The sequence below is a fragment of the Gossypium hirsutum genome, chromosome A08 (genome assembly GCF_007990345.1).
Source record: "Gossypium hirsutum isolate 1008001.06 chromosome A08, Gossypium_hirsutum_v2.1, whole genome shotgun sequence".
Classification (NCBI taxonomy): Eukaryota; Viridiplantae; Streptophyta; class Magnoliopsida; order Malvales; family Malvaceae; genus Gossypium; species Gossypium hirsutum.
The window spans coordinates 73,735,254-73,752,703 of NC_053431.1; the positions used below are offsets into that span (position 1 = coordinate 73,735,254).

Consider the following 17,450-nt stretch of genomic DNA (forward strand, 5'->3'; position numbering starts at 1 on the left):
ATGTATTCACTCATATGGCCGAATATACATACCCCCATATAACATCATTTTCATTCCATTTAACACTTAATTTCCACCACATGAACACTTGGCCGAATACTCTTAAACTAGCAAAACTCCACATTTGTTCATACCATCTTTTAAATTCACATGCCTATTTTTACTTTTTTTTTACAAGAGTCATAGCCGAATCGTTTTAACCATGAGTAACATAACAAGCATAGATCGTGTTTATGGATATACCATGGCCGATTCAAGCTAATCACCTCCAAAATCATCAACCATTTTCAATGCATATAACATATATAAACATGAATAAGTTTCATATAATCTCTTAACACATTAATTTCTTTCATCAACAACCTTTTGTTTCTTTATCCATCAAAACTTAAAGGTAAGAAAAAATCAAGTTCTTCTCACACATACCATAACCGAAAGCTCCATCCAACACTCTAAATTCGAAATTTTAGTATGGCTAGGTAAGAAAAACGTGATGATTAACCCAAACAACTATTATTTCAAAAGAAAAATTAACAAAATTTACTAACCTCCTCTTCATTCAAAAGGCCGAATGCCTTTGCTCCCCCCCTCCTTTTTCTTCTTCTTGTACGGCTAAGAAGAACAAGGTAATGACCCCCTTTTTTTTGTTACTTCTTTTATTATCCTTAGTATTTCTTTTTATTATTTCCTTTCCTTTACATAAAATAATGACCACTTCATGGAAACTTACCACCTATTCTAATATATGCTCCATCATGGCCGGCCACTATGTATAAAAGAAGGGGTATTTGACATGCAAAGCCATTATTCTCACCACATGCTTTAATAGGTCCTTGTAATTTAACCAATCACATTTCCAGATTTTCTCACATAGGTCCTATTTACTAAAATTCACCTTCAATTAAAAAAAATTCAAACATGGAATTTTCACACATGCATATATACATATAATAAGCATCAAATATGACAGCTAATTATTTTTATGACGCGGTTTAGCGGTCCCGAAACCACTTCCCGACTAGGGTAAATTTTGGGGTGTCACACACTTGGCGATTTTTCTTGAATTTTACGATACATTCAAAATCAATGGCGTTTCCGATGATGCCATTCGTCTTCAGTTATTTCCCTTTCACTGAGAAACAAAGCTAAACAGTGGTTGAACTCGTTACCACGAGGATCTATCACTACTTGGGAACAAATGACCAAGAAGTTTTTACTAAAATATTTTCCGCCGGCTAAAACAGCTAAATTGCGTAATGATATCTCTTCTTTTATGCAAATGGATTTAGAAACACTTTACAGTGCATGGGAGAGATACAAGGACTTACTAAGAAGGTGCCTTCACCATGGGTTACCGCTTTGGCTGCAAGTTCAAACGTTCTACAATGGTGTGAATCCCTCGACAAGAAAAATAATTGACGTAGCTGCTGGTGGAACCATCAACAATAAAACATCGGAAGATGCCTATGAATTCATAGAGGAGATGTCACTGAACAACTATCAGTGGCAAGTTATGAGGACAAAGCCAACGAAAACAGCCGGCGTCTATAACATCGATTCAGTCACCATGCTCTCTAATCAGGTAGAACTTCTCAATAAAAAGATTGACAGTTTAATTGGTTCTACGCAGGTACATCTAGTAATGACGTGTGACTCAAGTGGCGGAGGTGTACATACAGAATATCAATCCTTCAATCCTACAACCGAAAAAGAACAAGTCAACTATATGGGTAACAATAACTTTAGATCTCAAAATAACCCATACAGTAATACTTATAATGCAGGTTAGAGGAACCACCCAAATTTCTCCTGGGTGGTCAAGGGAATCAAAAGCCATAAAATCCTCAAGGTTTTCAACAGCCACCTTATCAACAAGAGAAGAAACTGAACCTTGAAGACATGCTTTCTAAATTCATCTCGGTGTCAGAAACCCGTTTCCAAAATACTGAGACAGCACTTAAGAATCAACAAGCATCGATCTAAGGACTTGAAACTCAGATAGGTCAGCTGTCCAAACTAATCTCCGAACGACCACAAGGTAGCCTACCAAGTAATACTGAACCTAATCTTAGGGAACACCTCAATGCAATTAGCAATCAAGATAAGGTAGAATTCATTACACCTGAGCCAGAATTACAGCAAGACAATGCGATGAACAAAGGACGAGAAAGAGGTAAACAATAACGATCCCAAACAGGTAAGTACAAATCATGAACCTCGTGTGCCATATCCTAAAGCTATGACGAAAGATAGAACAGAAGAACAATTCGATAAGTTTGTCAAACTCTTAAAGAAATTACATATTAACTTACCCTTTATTGAAGTTTTTTCGTAGATGCCCAATCAGCAAAATTCTTAAAGGAACTTCTGAGCAATAAAAGGAAATTAGACACTACATCACATGTGGAACTCAATACAGTCTGCTCAGCTATTCTAAAGAATGAGCTACCTAACAAATTGAAAGATCCAGGGAGTTTTACAATTCCTTGCTTAATTTGTAATCTATCTGTGAATAATGCTTTAGCTGATCTAGGGGCAAGTATAAATGTTATGCCATATAAAATGTTTAAACGACTAGGTCTCGGTAAACCTAAACAGACTAGGATGAGCATACAATTAGCTGACAAAACAGTTAGATTTCCTAAAGGTATTATTGAAGATGTTCTCGTTAAGATTGATAAATTTATTTACCCAGTAGACTTCGTTGTCTTAGACATAGATGAGGATAACGAGGTACCTTTAATTTTAAACGACCAGCTTTAGTAGCTACCAGAACCATTATTAATGCAGGCACAGGAGAGCTAACACTTTGTGCAGGTGACGATGCAGTAACACTCCAAGCACGCGACTCAGTCAAAACCTCTAAGACTCAAGATAATGCTATAAAAACTATCGATGATAAAACTAATATTCAATCGTCCTTGAAGGAACTTCCTCAAACAAAGACAACAAAAACAGTACACTACTATCATGAAGAGAACAAAGACGTCCATGAAGAATGATAACTACAGATAGAGGAGCTAGACGAATGGCGAGAACACAAACCGAGAACACATGATAAACCGAACCTACGCAAAAACAAGCCCGATACCTCTCCTAATCAACTTCAGGTCGGTGATACAGTCTTACTAGATGCCGTTGATCCTTACATTATCACTACCACACCAAATGAGGAAACCTCTCTTACGGTACTCAGTATTTTTCCATTAGGTATGGTGGAGGTGAGTCACCCCAAGTTCGGCACTTTTAAGGTAAACAACACCCGATTAAAACCCTATTTTGATAGCAGGAATGAGGAATATAAATTCTTCAAACCACCCTGACCATTCACTAGAGAGGTAAGTTGAGCTTAGACAATAAATAAGCGCTTCTCGGGAGGCAACCCGAGCACTAACATTATTAATTTCTTTAAATTCTGATATTTAACTCCTAACGTACTAATAGAAATCTTGAATACAGGTGTTTCCACAAAGACACGGCCAATCACATGGGCGTGCTTAAGGCCATGTGAAAACAGGGCAAAAGATTTCCCCAACACGGGCAACGATAAAACGCCACGGCCATACGACATGGCCGTGGTCGAGCCTACCAAAATAGCACGGGCGTGCGACACGCTCGTGTCGAACACCCGTGGTCGAACCTGTCAAATGTACACGGGCATGGGGTTAGAACACACGGGCATGGGAGAAGCGAATGAAGCTAGACACGGTCGTGCGACACGACCGTGTGAACCAACACACCTGAGGCACACGGGCGTGTGTCAAATTTTAAATGCGCCAAAATAGGAAAAACGCGAAACATATGGGCTGAAATTGGGGAACACGGGCGTGCCCCATGGCTGTGTGTCCCAAAATCTATAAATAGGCTGCACTATTCATTGTCTTCTCCATTCAAAAACCCTAACCCTAGCCGTTGCAACTCCACACAGCCCCCTGCCACGCCCGTGCACCGCCATCAAACTTCGTTTTTAAAGCTCAATCCCTCTCCCTTAGCGTTTGTTTACTCCTTTCACTTCTATTTTACTCATTATTAATGCTTATTATTACAATAATCTCCATTACTTTTGAACTAGTTTTCATTTTTGTTCACCACTTTATCATTTAGTTTGCATTTATAGGTTCTTTATTATACATTTCAAATTAAATCAAGTTATTAGACACACCTCATATCCATGCCATTACTATGCTTATTTTCATGCTACTATCATGCTAATGTCTATCATTTAAATTGCATTCGTAGGTTAGTTACCATCCAGTTTATGTTCAATTGAGACGAGGAAAACCTTATACCCATTACATTTCTATTCTCGTTCTCATGATTATTGTGGTTGAGTTTGCTTCATATTAGTAGTTTTGGCTGAAATAGTTTATTTCCCCTTCGAATATGTTTACCTATTATTATTCTTTATATCACAGGCCTTCAATATCATCTTCAAGAGGAAAGAAAATTGCCATACCAGCCTCGAAGAAGAGGAAGGGAGTGTCGTCCTCCGCGGGTCCAACCGTGAAAATTCGTTACCCTTTCCTACAGTTTCCACGAGGGCCCCAAGAAGAGCTCTTCCAAATACTTCAGGTCTGACCTTTAGCAGCGGGCCGCTACATCGACTGGCCTACCGTAGAATAAGTCTAGATGGCTGATGTGATTCGAGCTCTCTTAACCACCGACCCATGGGAGCTATTCTTCGGGATTATCGAGCCAGCATACCACGAGCTCACGATGGAACTCTGCTCAACATTCCATCTCCAGACCATAATAACAAGGTACGATGATCCTGGCACGGTCCAGTTTCACCTTGGGGGATTAATTCACCAGCTAAGCTTCCCAGTGTTTGGTGCTGCACTAGGCCTATATACGAAGGAGTTTAGGGAGGAAAATGAACTACATGCTCTCAATTGCCACATACATTTCTCTCCCTCGAAGTGATGGCACACTTTGGCCTCTAGCACGGCCTCGTACAATCCTAGCCGCTCCAAGGCATCAGTTCTCCCACCATCCTTGAGGTATTTACACGCTATTTTAGCTCACGCGATTACAGGGAGGCGAGAGAGCACCGGCGTCGTCAACACCCATGACGTCTACTTCTTATGGTGCATGTTGCAAGGGCACGTCATCGACCTTGCCTATTTCATAGCCCACGTGATTTAACACCAGACGGAGTGGCATCGGAAGGGGGTCATCTCCATTGGCCCCTACATGACTCGACTAACGTGACACTTCGGGCTCCTCAACACCGCGGCCCAAAAATCATCCCTCACCCTCATCGGCCAGATGTCTCCACAAGGCATCTCAAGCATACTTAGCATGAAGATGATCGAGAGGTGGGAACACAAAAATTTATATACTTTTTCATACCCAATTCTACTTAAATTCATGCAAATTCGGTTAAATTCTTGTCAAAAAATAATTAAATTATGTTAAAAATATGAACATTATGAATTTTAATTAATTTTATAGTTAATTTTGATTAAATTTGGTTATTTTTTTATAGAATTACACAATTGGAGAAAAAGGGCCCGGTGAACACTGCGAGAAGAACAAAACCGAGAGCAATTAAGTATCAAGGCCAATTAATTTCCAGCCCAAGATGGTCCAGAAATGTGTATTAATTCATAATTAAATTAATTTTAATTTATTTCCTATTTAATTTAGGTTAAATGAATTTATTTTAATTAATTATGAAGAAAGAGCCTAGTGAACCGCACTGGTTGAACCGAATAAAGTGAACCGAACCAGCCACTAATTGGGCTGACCAAAACCGTCCATTGGCTGACCCAAATCAAAAAATTAGCTAATAAAATATGCTTGCAAAAAGGACCTTGAAAAACCTCCAAATTAAGTTCAAACCCTACCTTTATTCTAGGCTTTGTAGATTTGCCCCAGCCTATTTTTAACAAGGTTGAAAGCTTCAACCTTGCCATGTGTGTGGCCGGCCATGGGAGGGCTCTCTTGGCTACTGAATTTGCTATTTTTACCAGCCCTCTTCAGCTATAAAAGCCACCCTATTCTGCCCATTTCAAAGCATCCCTCAACATCCCTCATTCCACAACATTCTTTCATCCTCTCTTCACTTCTCTCAAAGTTTCCTCTCCATTTTTCCATCCCATTTTCCCTTCCTCTTGTGCCGACTTCCTCTCTTAAGAAAGAGGTGTTCTTCAGCCATCTTGGGCGGCAATCAAGAATCCATAGAAGCCTTGCTCAGCGAAGACAACAGAGACTAAGAACGGAGCAACAGTCAAGCTGCAGAGAAACACTGGATTTGCTTTCTGTTCCCTTTCTTTTTAATTTATGTTGTTTTTATGATGAACATATCTATGAAAAATATTGTTGTTGAAATGATTATTTTAATCAATTTAGCTTGAATTTAATTCGTGTTGGGTTGATTATATTTTGCCTACTTGAATTATTAAATTAGTGTTTATGTTGTTATAGGCCTCAGTGAAATGATTGATTAAGTAAAATCATGCTTAGGTTATCTGGCATTATAATTGTTTAGATAACTAAAGAATTAATTGTTTAAATTGATTGAAATTGCAATTAATGGACTCAATACTTAATCAGTGCATGTTTAATTCTTCTAAGGTAACTGAAAATTAAATTAGCATTGTATTTGGCGATACATATGCCTTGCATAACTTGCAAGATTGTTGTGATTAAATTGTTTCAAGGTATGGCTACTTTGTTACTTCACATAATCTTTTACATGTTTATTAAGTTGAATTAATCGGTTGAATCGACATAGGAATATGTGATAGATAATTTAATTCAAGAAGTATGTATGTGTGATAGCATGTTTACTTTATTAAATTTGTTTAGTCGGTTGAATTGGCATAGGGATATGTTCAACAGATAAATGGAATTTTTAATTAGTAGATATGTTCATAAGTTAGCAAATTACTGGGTTGCCGTGATTTATTCATAACAGCATAAGCACGAATTTAATATTTCTAAGTTAAACAGGTATAATTAATCCAACACAATTTTATCATCTTGATTAAATCTTAATTGAAATCGTGCACTAGAACTCTTTTGTTTTATTTAAATTGTTTGCTTAGTTTTAAAATCTTAGTTTATAAATCACTCTTTTCAAACCAAAATCATTTTTACCTCACTAAAGTGTTTTAATTTATTTCATACATATTGCTTTTTACAGTCCCTGTGGGTACGATAACTTGACATTTACTTGTCACTTTATTACTTGTTACGATTATGTACACTTGCACATTTCCACCGTTCCAAGTTTTTGGCGCCGTTGTCGGCGACTGTTTTAAAAAAAAAACATTATCTGTGAATTTATTTTTACATTTTGGTTCTTTTATTTTACTGTTCAATTTTACTTAATTAATTCTTCTTTGATTATTTCAGGTGTTTATGAGTATTGACCGAATTATCGACTTACTCCTAGTGGACCCTGAAATAGAACGAACCTTTTGCCAATGAAGAAGACAAGCGAACGAGAGAAGGACCGAAGAGATGAATTTCGAGAATATCAATCAAGGAAATGGAGAAAACCTTGCTCAAAATCCTATCCTTATTGCTGATGATAGGGATAGAGCTTTACGACAATATGTCGTGCTAGTTTTTAATTACCTTAATCCAGGTATTAGAAGACCTGAGATCGAGGAACAACAATTTGAACTGAAGCCAGTCATGTTCCAGATGCTTCAGACAGTGGGCCAGTTCAGTGGAATGCCTACTGAAGATCCTCATCTTCATTTAAGACTGTTTATGGAGGTGAGCGACTCCTTCAAGCTAGCTGGAGTAGCCGAAGATGCATTACGATTAAAACTGTTCCCGTACTTACTGAGGGACAGAGCTCGAGCCTAGTTAAACTCACTGCAACTGAACTCAATTTCCACATGGCAAGAGTTAGCAGAGAGATTTCTTGTGAAGTATTTCCCACCTAGCAAGATTGCTAAGCTGAGAAATAAGATTACTGCTTTCCAACAAATGGATGATGACTCCTTGTATGAGGCATGGGAAAGATTCAAAGAGTCATTAAGAAAGTGCCCTCATCACGGAATTTCGCATTGCATCCAACTTGAGACATTTTACAATGGTCTCAACCCTCACACAAGGATGGTAGTAGATGCTTCTGCTAATGGTGCTATCTTATCTAAGTCTTACAATGAGGCTTATGAAATCATCGAGAGGATCACCAGTAACAATTATCAGTGGCCAACCAATCGAGCAACGTCAGGAAGACGAGCTGCTGGAATCCATGAAGTGGATGCTCTCACTTCACTTGCATCCCAGGTATCTTCGATATCTTCAATGTTAAAGAATCTTACCACTAATGGGTCTAACAGTTTTGCAGCTCAACCACCTAACCAATATGACAATATAGCCTGTGTCTATTGTGGGGAAGGACATGTGTTTGAAGAATGTTCGTCAAACCCAGAATCCATGTACTACATAAGTAATCAGAATCAGAACCGAGGAAGGCAAGGACTACAATCCAACTTTTACAACCCATCGTGGTGAAATCACCCCAATCTTTCCTAGAGTAACCAAGGGGCTGGACGCAGTAATAACTATGCCCAACCTAGACCAACCCAGCCACCTAGTTTTTCACAGCAAGTTCAGAAACCAGTTTAGGCTGAATCGTCCAATAGCTTAGAGAATTTATTGGAGGCATACATGGTAGAGAATGACGCCACTCTAAGGAATTTGGAGAATTAAGTGGGCCAGCTTGCTACTGAACTTAGAAACCGTCCACAAGGTGCTTTACCTAGTGATACGAAAAATTCGAGAAATCCAGGGAAGGAGCATTGTAAAGTACTAACATTGAGGAGCGGAAAAATGGTAGAGCCCAACATCATTGAAGCTGAAAAGGAGCATGCTGAAGCTCAAGATTCGGAAGAAGTTCAACCGAGTGTTGAAGTTCCTGTTCCACTAGAACCAGAACCTGCAACACCTGAAAAGGTAACATCAGAACCAGCCAATTCTGATCAGCCAACCATTCTGTTAGTAGTAGAATTACCGCCAAAAACAAATCAACCAGTACCAACTCCAGTATATAAACCTCTGCCCCCTTACCCTCAAAGACTCCAGAAGCAAAAACAGGAGGTCCAATTCAAGAAGTTCCTTGACGTACTCAAGCAACTTCATATCAACATCCTGTTGGTTGAAGCACTTGAACAAATGCCAAATTACGTAAAATTCATGAAAGATATCCTGTCCAAGAAGAGGAGACTTGGAGAATTTGAGACGGTAGCTTTGACGAAGGAATGCAGTGTATATCTTCAAGACAAATTACCCCTTAAGCTGAAGGATCCTGGGTGTTTTACCATTCCATGCAACATTGGAGCAGCTTATTGTGGTAAGGCACTATGTGACTTGGGCGTAAGTATCAACTTGATGCCTATGTCGATATTTAAGAGATTGGGGATAGGTGAAGTTTGACCTACTACTGTTACACTTTAGCTAGCAGATCGATCCTTAGCACATCTAGAAGGAAAAATCGAGGACGTATTGGTACGTGTAGATAAGTTTATCTTTCCTGCTGATTTTGTAATTTTAGATTTCGAAACAAACAAAGAAGTACCAATTATCCTGGGGAGACCATTCTTAGCAACTGGAAAGACACTTATTGATGTGCAGAAGGGTAAACTTACTATGCGCGTTCAGGACGATCAGGTAACATTTAACATTTTCAACTCAATGATAGATGATTATTCTACAGTATCCAACTTAGAGGATTTAATAGTGGAGAAGGAACTCAACTCTGTTGAGGATCCTCTGGAAAAAATTTTGACATCAGACCCTCCAAGCGATGAAGAGGAGGATGGAAACTTAGCTTTGCTAGAAGCTAATCAAAAGGGATTTAATCCACAATCGAGGAGCCACCTAAACTAGAACTCAAGGTATTACCTTCTCATTTAAAATATGTTTATTTAGGTGACGCTTCTACTCTACCTGTGATTGTTTCAGCAGAGTTAACTACTGAGCAAGAAGAGAAACTTATCTTAGTTCTGAAACAATTTAAGAAGGTTATCGGATGGACCATAACCGATATTCGCGGTACTAGTCCATCTGTATGCATGCACAAGATCATCCTGGAAGATGGTGAAAAAGGGATGATCGATGGACAACGAAGGCTGAACCCCATCCTGAAGGACTTAGTGAAAAAGGAGATTATCAAGTGGTTAGATGCGGGTATCATTTACCCCATCTCAGACAGTTCATGGGTAAGTCCGATCCAGTACGTACCAAAGAAAGGAGGTATCACGGTCATAGAGAATGAGAATAACAAGTTGATACCGACTAGAACAGTTATTGGATGGAGAATCTGTATTGATTACCGAAAACTAAACAAGGCAACTAGGAAGGATCACTTCCCTATGTCGTTCTAAGACCAGATGCTGGATAGACTCGCGGGACAAGATTACTACTGTTTTCTCGATGGATACTCAAGGTACAACCAGATTACGGTAACACTAGAAGATCAACACAAGACCACATTCACCTGCCCATACGGTACATTTGCATTTAGACGCATGCCATTTGGTTTATGTAATGCACCTGCTACATTTCAAAGATGTATGATGTCTATTTTCACTAACATGATTGAGAAATTTTTGGAAGTTTTCATGGACGACTTTTCAGTGTTTGGAGATACGTACGATGATTACTTCCAATCTAGCTATGGTACTTAGGCGATGTGAAGAGACAAACCTAGTCCTTAACTGGGAAAAGTGCCATTTTATGGTACGAGAAGGTATCGTTCTAGGGCATCGGATAACAAGACATGGGTTCGAGGTAGACAGGGCAAAAGTAGATGTTATTGAGAAACTCCCACCTCCAACATCTGTAAAGGGTGTTAGGAGCTTTTTGGGCCACGCCGGGTTCTATCGAAGATTTATCAAGGACTTCTCCAAAGTTTCTAAACCTTTATGCAAATTATTGGAGAAGGACACGATATTCAAATTTAATGAAGAATGCTTAAAAGCTTTCAATGACTTGAAGAATCGATTAGTCACGGCACCCATAATTGTCACACTAGACTAGGACTTGCCATTTGAATTGATGTGTGATGCAAGTGACTTCGCAATAGGAGCTGTCATGGGCCAGCGAGGGAACAAAGTTTTTCATCCCATCTACCATGCAAGCTGAACTCTGACAGGAGCTCAGTTAAACTATACGGTAATAGAAAAAGAGTTACTTGCTATCGTATTTGCTTTCGACAAGTTTCGATCTTATCTTGTAGGTACCAAGGTAAATGTCTATACATGTAATATCCCGAATTAGGGCCTAATCGGAATAGTGGTTTCGTGACCATAAATCCGAGATAGAAATAATTATTTTATAATTATTTTGAGGTTTATGATATGATTGCATGATTGTGTGAAAATTTCGTGATGAAATTCTATGCCTAAAGTGCTTAAATTGAAAGTAGGGACTAAATCGAATAAGTTGCAAAACTTGCATTCTAGAAGTTTTTTAGTATGAAATTGTTTTGGAATATTAATGAGGAGGTCTTAAATAGCAATTTGACCAATTTTAAGTTCATGGACAAAATTAGGACATGGAAGGAATTTTTGGAAAGTTTAGTAGTAAGGGTATTTTGGTCATTTAGTTATTAAAATGAATTAAAAACAAAATTAAAAGCCAATTTTTGTCCATCTTCTTCATTAGGCCGAAATTTCAAGGTTTCTCCATAGCTAGGGTTTGTTTCAAGCTTCCAAGCTCCATAGTAAGTGATTCCAAGCCCCGTTTTTAATGATTTTTACGTTTTTGAGATCCCGGTAACTCGATAAAGCTTATGTTAGCAATAATTTAACCTAGGGTTTATATTTGGAAAAATACCCATAGGTGAAATTTGTGTATTTTGATGTTTTATGATAGAATATGAAGTTTTAAATTATGTTAGACAACTTGTACTACTCGATTTTAAGCAAAAACGAGTAAAAGGGCTTAATCAGTAAAAATACCTAATAGTCACAAGTACATGTTAGAGTGAGAATTTGATGTTTCCATAGAAGAGAAAAGTGATTAGCATGTTGTAAAACATAAGAATAAGGAATAAAGTTTAATCCCGAGCCTAGGGGCAAAAATGTAAATATGCAAAAGTTTAGGGGTAAAATTGTAATTTTACCAAAATTTGAGTTAAGGATTAATTTGATAATGTGAGTATTAAATAAGCTAAATGTGTTATTTGAGATCAAGAAAGACGTGGAATCGACCTCAATCGAGGAAAAGAAAATATTGTGGACTAAATTGCAAAATCTTTGTATTTTGGTACCAAGGTAAGTTCATGTGTAAATAATGTAGCATAATGGTTATTTTTAAGTTATTGATGTTAATTATATGTTATGCTGAATTTTATTATGAAATGTATGCTTTGTGGTTAATTTCAAATAATATGTAAATTATGTGAACTACTTGTTAAATATAATTGTTACCGAGTATTGATTTCGGCATTCTACGGAAGACGGCAAGGATAAGTGTTCGAGGAAAAAGCCCGTTTGAACCTTAGGAATAGATTAGGATACAAGTGACATGTCACTAGGATGGTTGAGCATCCGAACTCGTTGAGTTGAGTTGAGTCCGAGTTCACTTATGGATGCGAATGTCCGAACTCGTTGAGTTGAGTTCGAGTTCGTGAGATGTAACTAGGCATCCGAACTCGTTGAGTTGAGTCCGAGTTCACTTATGGATGCGAATGCCCGAGCTCGTTGAGTTGAGTCCGAGTTCGCTTATGGGCGGGTTACATGATTGCTTGATTGAATATGTGGCAATTATGTGCAATTTATCCGTGTATCCGAATTATATTCTGATGTGTTCAACGGGTAAAGTTCTACTCAAATGGAGGAATATTCGAGATGTAAAGAGACGTATTGGTAAGTGATGTGAAATGGATATTTTGGATAGGTATGTATTTAACCCTCGGGTTGAGTATTGATACAACCACGATAAGGTAATAAGATGATGAAAAATGATTAAAAATGTGATATGTGTTTTAGTGATACATGCTAATGTTGATTGGTATGACTATTTGTTAAGTTACTTATTATTTGCATATGAACTTACTAAGTATTTATGCTTACTCCCTCCTTCTTATTCATTGTAGTTTTTGACAAGCCAGCTCAGGAGTCGAGATAGGTCGAAGGCTCAGTCACACTATCCGGAAGACTTTTGGTAAATGGCTTGTAAATTTAAGTATGGCATGTATAGCAATATACCTATTTTGTGTAAATGATCTTATGGTATGGTTGTGGAATGGTTGAGGAAATGCTTGATAATGATAAATTATGAAAATGGTTAGTGTAGATTATGCTTGATGTTAAGGAAAACTATTAAGATATTTAGTGCATAAAAACTCATAAAAGGGATGAAATTTGCCATAAACAGAATACTGCAGCAACACTGATGCGAGTTTAAAAATTTACTAAAAATCATATAAATTGAACTTGGTGATGGACTACATATCAAATTGAAGCTTATTATGTCTAGTTTCACATGAAATAAATGAAGCAAGGGAATTATATGTTACAAGATATTTGAATTTTGGTGAAACAGGGTCATAGCAGTTTCTGAATCCCATGTTCCAACTTTATAAATTCACCATAAATTTTAAAGATATAATTAGGTAGTGTATTTTATATTCTCAGAATCCTTATTGAGTCTAGTTTCAAGAGAAATAAACCTCATAGTCATATGGATTTTTACAGAGAGAAATATGGTTCGTAGTAAACAGAGGTCAGACCAGTCAAGTCCTGAAACAGGGGTAAATTTAACTAATAAACTGTACCAATTTGCCCAACCAAAAATTCTAGAAAAAAACTTAGTAGATAGGTATATGAGTCTAGATTCAGGGAAAATTTACGGATCTTAATTTTGAGTTTCGTAACTCGAGATATGATTTTTCTTGTGACTGTGACGCAAGTAGCTTAAAAGCTGTGAATGTAGAAACAAATAATCCAAAGTTCTAAAAATGTTAAACTAAGCTTAGTAACACCTCATACTCGACTCCGGCGACGGTCTCGGGCGTGGGGGCATTACAATACAGACCACTCGGCAATTAAATATTTACTTGCCAAGAAAGACGCTAAGCTGAGGTTGATCCGATGGGTACTACTACTTCAAGAGTTCGATTTGGAAATTCAAGATTGAAAGGGAGTAGAAAACCAAGTAGCAGATCACTTGTCCAGATTGAAACCGCAAGAAGGGAATTCTCCACTTGTACCTATTCAAGAAACATTTCCAAATGAACATATACTGAAGGTAAGTCATGTCCATAATACCCCTTAGTTTGCTGATATTGCTAACTTTTTACCTTGTGGTTTAATGCCGTATAATAAGACATATTAACAAAGGAGAAAGTTTCTTCACGATGTGAAGTACTATTTCTAGGAGGAACCATAGCTGTTTAAAAAGTGTGTAGATCAGATGATTAGGAGATGCGTGGCAGAAGAAGAAATACCGTATATTCTATACCACTGTCACTCAGCCCCAAGTGGGGGTCATTTCGGAGGAACTCGTACTGCAGCCAAAGTATTGCAAGCCGGATTCTTTTGGCCAACACTATTCAAGGATGCATATGCATATGTAAAGAGTTGTGACCGATGTCAAAGAGTAGGAAATGTCACCAACAGAAATGAGATGCCTCGAACAAACATCATGGAGGTTGAATTATTCGATGTTTGGGGTATTGATTTTCTTGGGCCCTTTCCTTCGTCTTTTGGTCACAAGTATATACTGGTCGCAGTAGATTATGTGTCCAAGTGGGTTGAGGCAGAGGCATATCCGACAAACGATGCTAGGGTTGTGATGAAGTTTTTGTAGAGACACATGTCCACGAGGTTTGGAACCCCGAGAGCCATCATTAATGATGAAGGGTCCCACTTTGTGAACAAGTGGTTAAAATGGTTACTAGACAAGCACAGGGTGAAACACAAGGTTGCAATGGCTTACCATCCGCAGACGAATGGACAAGCTGAACTGGAAAATAAAGAAATCAAGGGCATATTGGAAAAGGTAGTTTGCCCGAACCGACGAGACTGGTCCAAAAGACTAGATGACGCTTTATGGGCCTACAGGACAGCGTACAAGACACCTTTAGGGATGTCACCCTATAGGCTAGTTTTCGGTAAAGCATGTCATCTACCTTTGGAGTTAGAGCACAAAGCTTACTGGGCTCTTCGACGACTCAACTTAGATCCTAAGCTCACAAAAGAAAGAAGGATGTTCCAACTCAACGAGTTAGAAGAATTCCGAATGTTCTCATATGAAAATGCCAAATTACTCAGAGAGAGACTCAAGAAATGGCATGACAAACACATCCGGGTTCGAGAATTTGAAAAAGGTCAGCAAGGATTGTTGTTCAACTCGAGATTGAAGTTCTTTCCAAGTAAGTTAAAATCACGTTGGTCCAGTCCATTTACAATTCACAGAGTCTATCCATACGGAGTTGTTGAACTCTAAGGTAAGAGAGGTAATTTTCAAGTTAATGCTCAGCGTTTGAAACACTATTGGGGGAATAAAACCGAACGGGATAACATCTCGTTCATTTTGTCAGATATTTAATAATTTTTGTGTTTTGTTTAATAAATAATTTAGGGTCTATTTTTTAGGTTTAGTATGTTTAAATAAATTCTGTCTAGGAGGTTGGAACTTAAGCGGGACCATTTGTGACCCCTCCAATCTTTCCTGGGAATTTATTTTAACATAATTTTTCAAGAATTTTTTTCCTAATCAATAAAATAAATTTTTGTTTTTCAAATAAAAGGGTCAATTTGATCCAATTTTTAATTTGCAACTCAATTTTTAATTTTCATTAAGTCTAGGGACTTAAATTGAATTATTTTTAAAATTTGATTGCTCTTTTCGTAAATAATAAAAACTAGATTCCTCTTTTTGTAAATATTTTTTAAAGGGCTTCTAGAATGTTTTTAGTTAAAAAAAAGATAATTATTAATATATAATTATACCCATTATAATATATATTAATTATTATCAATTTTTGGATTTTGTTTGATAAGTTTCGATAATAAGATGATAATCTTTAATATATAATTATATCTATTTGTATATTAATCTTTATCAATTTAGCATGAAATTAGGATTTTATCTTTGTTTTAATAAATTAAATAGCAATTAATAGTTTAATATATGCATATATCTAATTATTAATTGTTGTTATCTTTATATAGGATTAGAATTTAGAATTTTTATTAATTAATTTGTTTTAAGAATTCTACTCTAATTCCTATTTCTCCCCCTATAAATACTACCCATCTTCCCATTCACCTAACACTTAAAACCCAAAGCACCAAAATACCCAAGTGCCGAAACCCCAAGCAGCAGCAGCTCCAAGCAGTTGGCCAACACACGCCCAGCTCCATCGCACGCACATCCCGCGCACAACGCGCGCGTTGCCTCGAGCGGCCCCAGCCTCAACTCGCACCAGGCCTTCACCTCGCACACGGTACCTGCCCTCCGCACAATCCTGCGCGCGCCCAAGTCCCACCTGCTGCCGAACGCCCTTGTTGCTACCAGCCTTACTGCGTACCGCTGCTCCCACATGCACTACGCCCGCACGCCCTAGCTGCTTGTGCAGCATTCCTTTCCCATCCATCCTAAGCCACAAACCTCCAACCCTTCTTTTAAATTCCCATATTTTTCTTCATTATTATTAATTCCTAGAGTTTTTTATATTTTTACAAAAAAAGGTAGTAAGACCTAGCTTTTCTTAATTTTAATTTTAATTAATCAATTTTTCAAATCATTGAATTACTAATTATTTTTATTAAAATTTATTGAGAAACTAATTTTTCCGTCTTATGATCAGGTTAAACATGCCTCGCAAGAGAACTCGTGCTTCCGCTCAATTTGATGAAACACAAAACAAAGTCCACTGTGAAGAAGCCAAAGTGAGATACGAAAGTATCTTCAAAAACCAATAGATGCATCCAGAAAAAGGCTTCACTTTAAAGGAGAGCAACTACCGAGACTTTATGGCTCGTATTCGTCAAGTTACTGAAACCCTAAATTGGGAGTTGTTTTGTGAAAAGAGACCAAGTGTGGATGAGGAACTAGTTCGTGAGTTTTATGCAAATTTAACTTTAGGCGAGATGATAGAAGTTCCAGTTTGCGAAATCAAGGTGCCGATAAATTCAAATGCTATTAATGAATTCTTTGAATTACCAGATCTCAAAAATGATGAATATTCCACATTGATAAGCAATATCAAGCCTGAAAATCTGTGAGAAATTCTCGAGGAGCTTACAGTTGAAGGTTCCAGTTGGACTGTGTCGAAAGAAGGAACCCATACGTGTCGAAGAGAATACTTAACACCAATTGCAAAGGTATGGTTTTATTTCATCCGTTTCAGCCTTCTGCCTAGCTCACATGGGACTACAATTTCATTGGAGCGAATGGTCTTACTATACTCAATCTTAACGGGTAAGACCATTGATGTGGTAAAGATCATCCTAAAAGAAATTTGAAAC

At 37.6% G+C, this 17,450-nt stretch overlaps 2 non-coding genes across 2 annotated transcripts; both read right to left on the minus strand.

Annotated features, from left to right (window-relative positions):
• Positions 1-1,246: 1,246 nt before the first annotated feature.
• LOC121205408 (small nucleolar RNA R71) lies at positions 1,247-1,353 on the minus strand. Its single transcript, XR_005900486.1, has one exon. It is a non-coding gene; the product is annotated as a small nucleolar RNA R71 (small nucleolar RNA).
• A 6,561-nt stretch (positions 1,354-7,914) lies between these two features.
• On the minus strand, positions 7,915-8,021 carry LOC121205618 (small nucleolar RNA R71). Its single transcript, XR_005900694.1, has one exon. It is a non-coding gene; the product is annotated as a small nucleolar RNA R71 (small nucleolar RNA).
• Between the last annotated feature and the right edge of the window lie 9,429 nt (positions 8,022-17,450).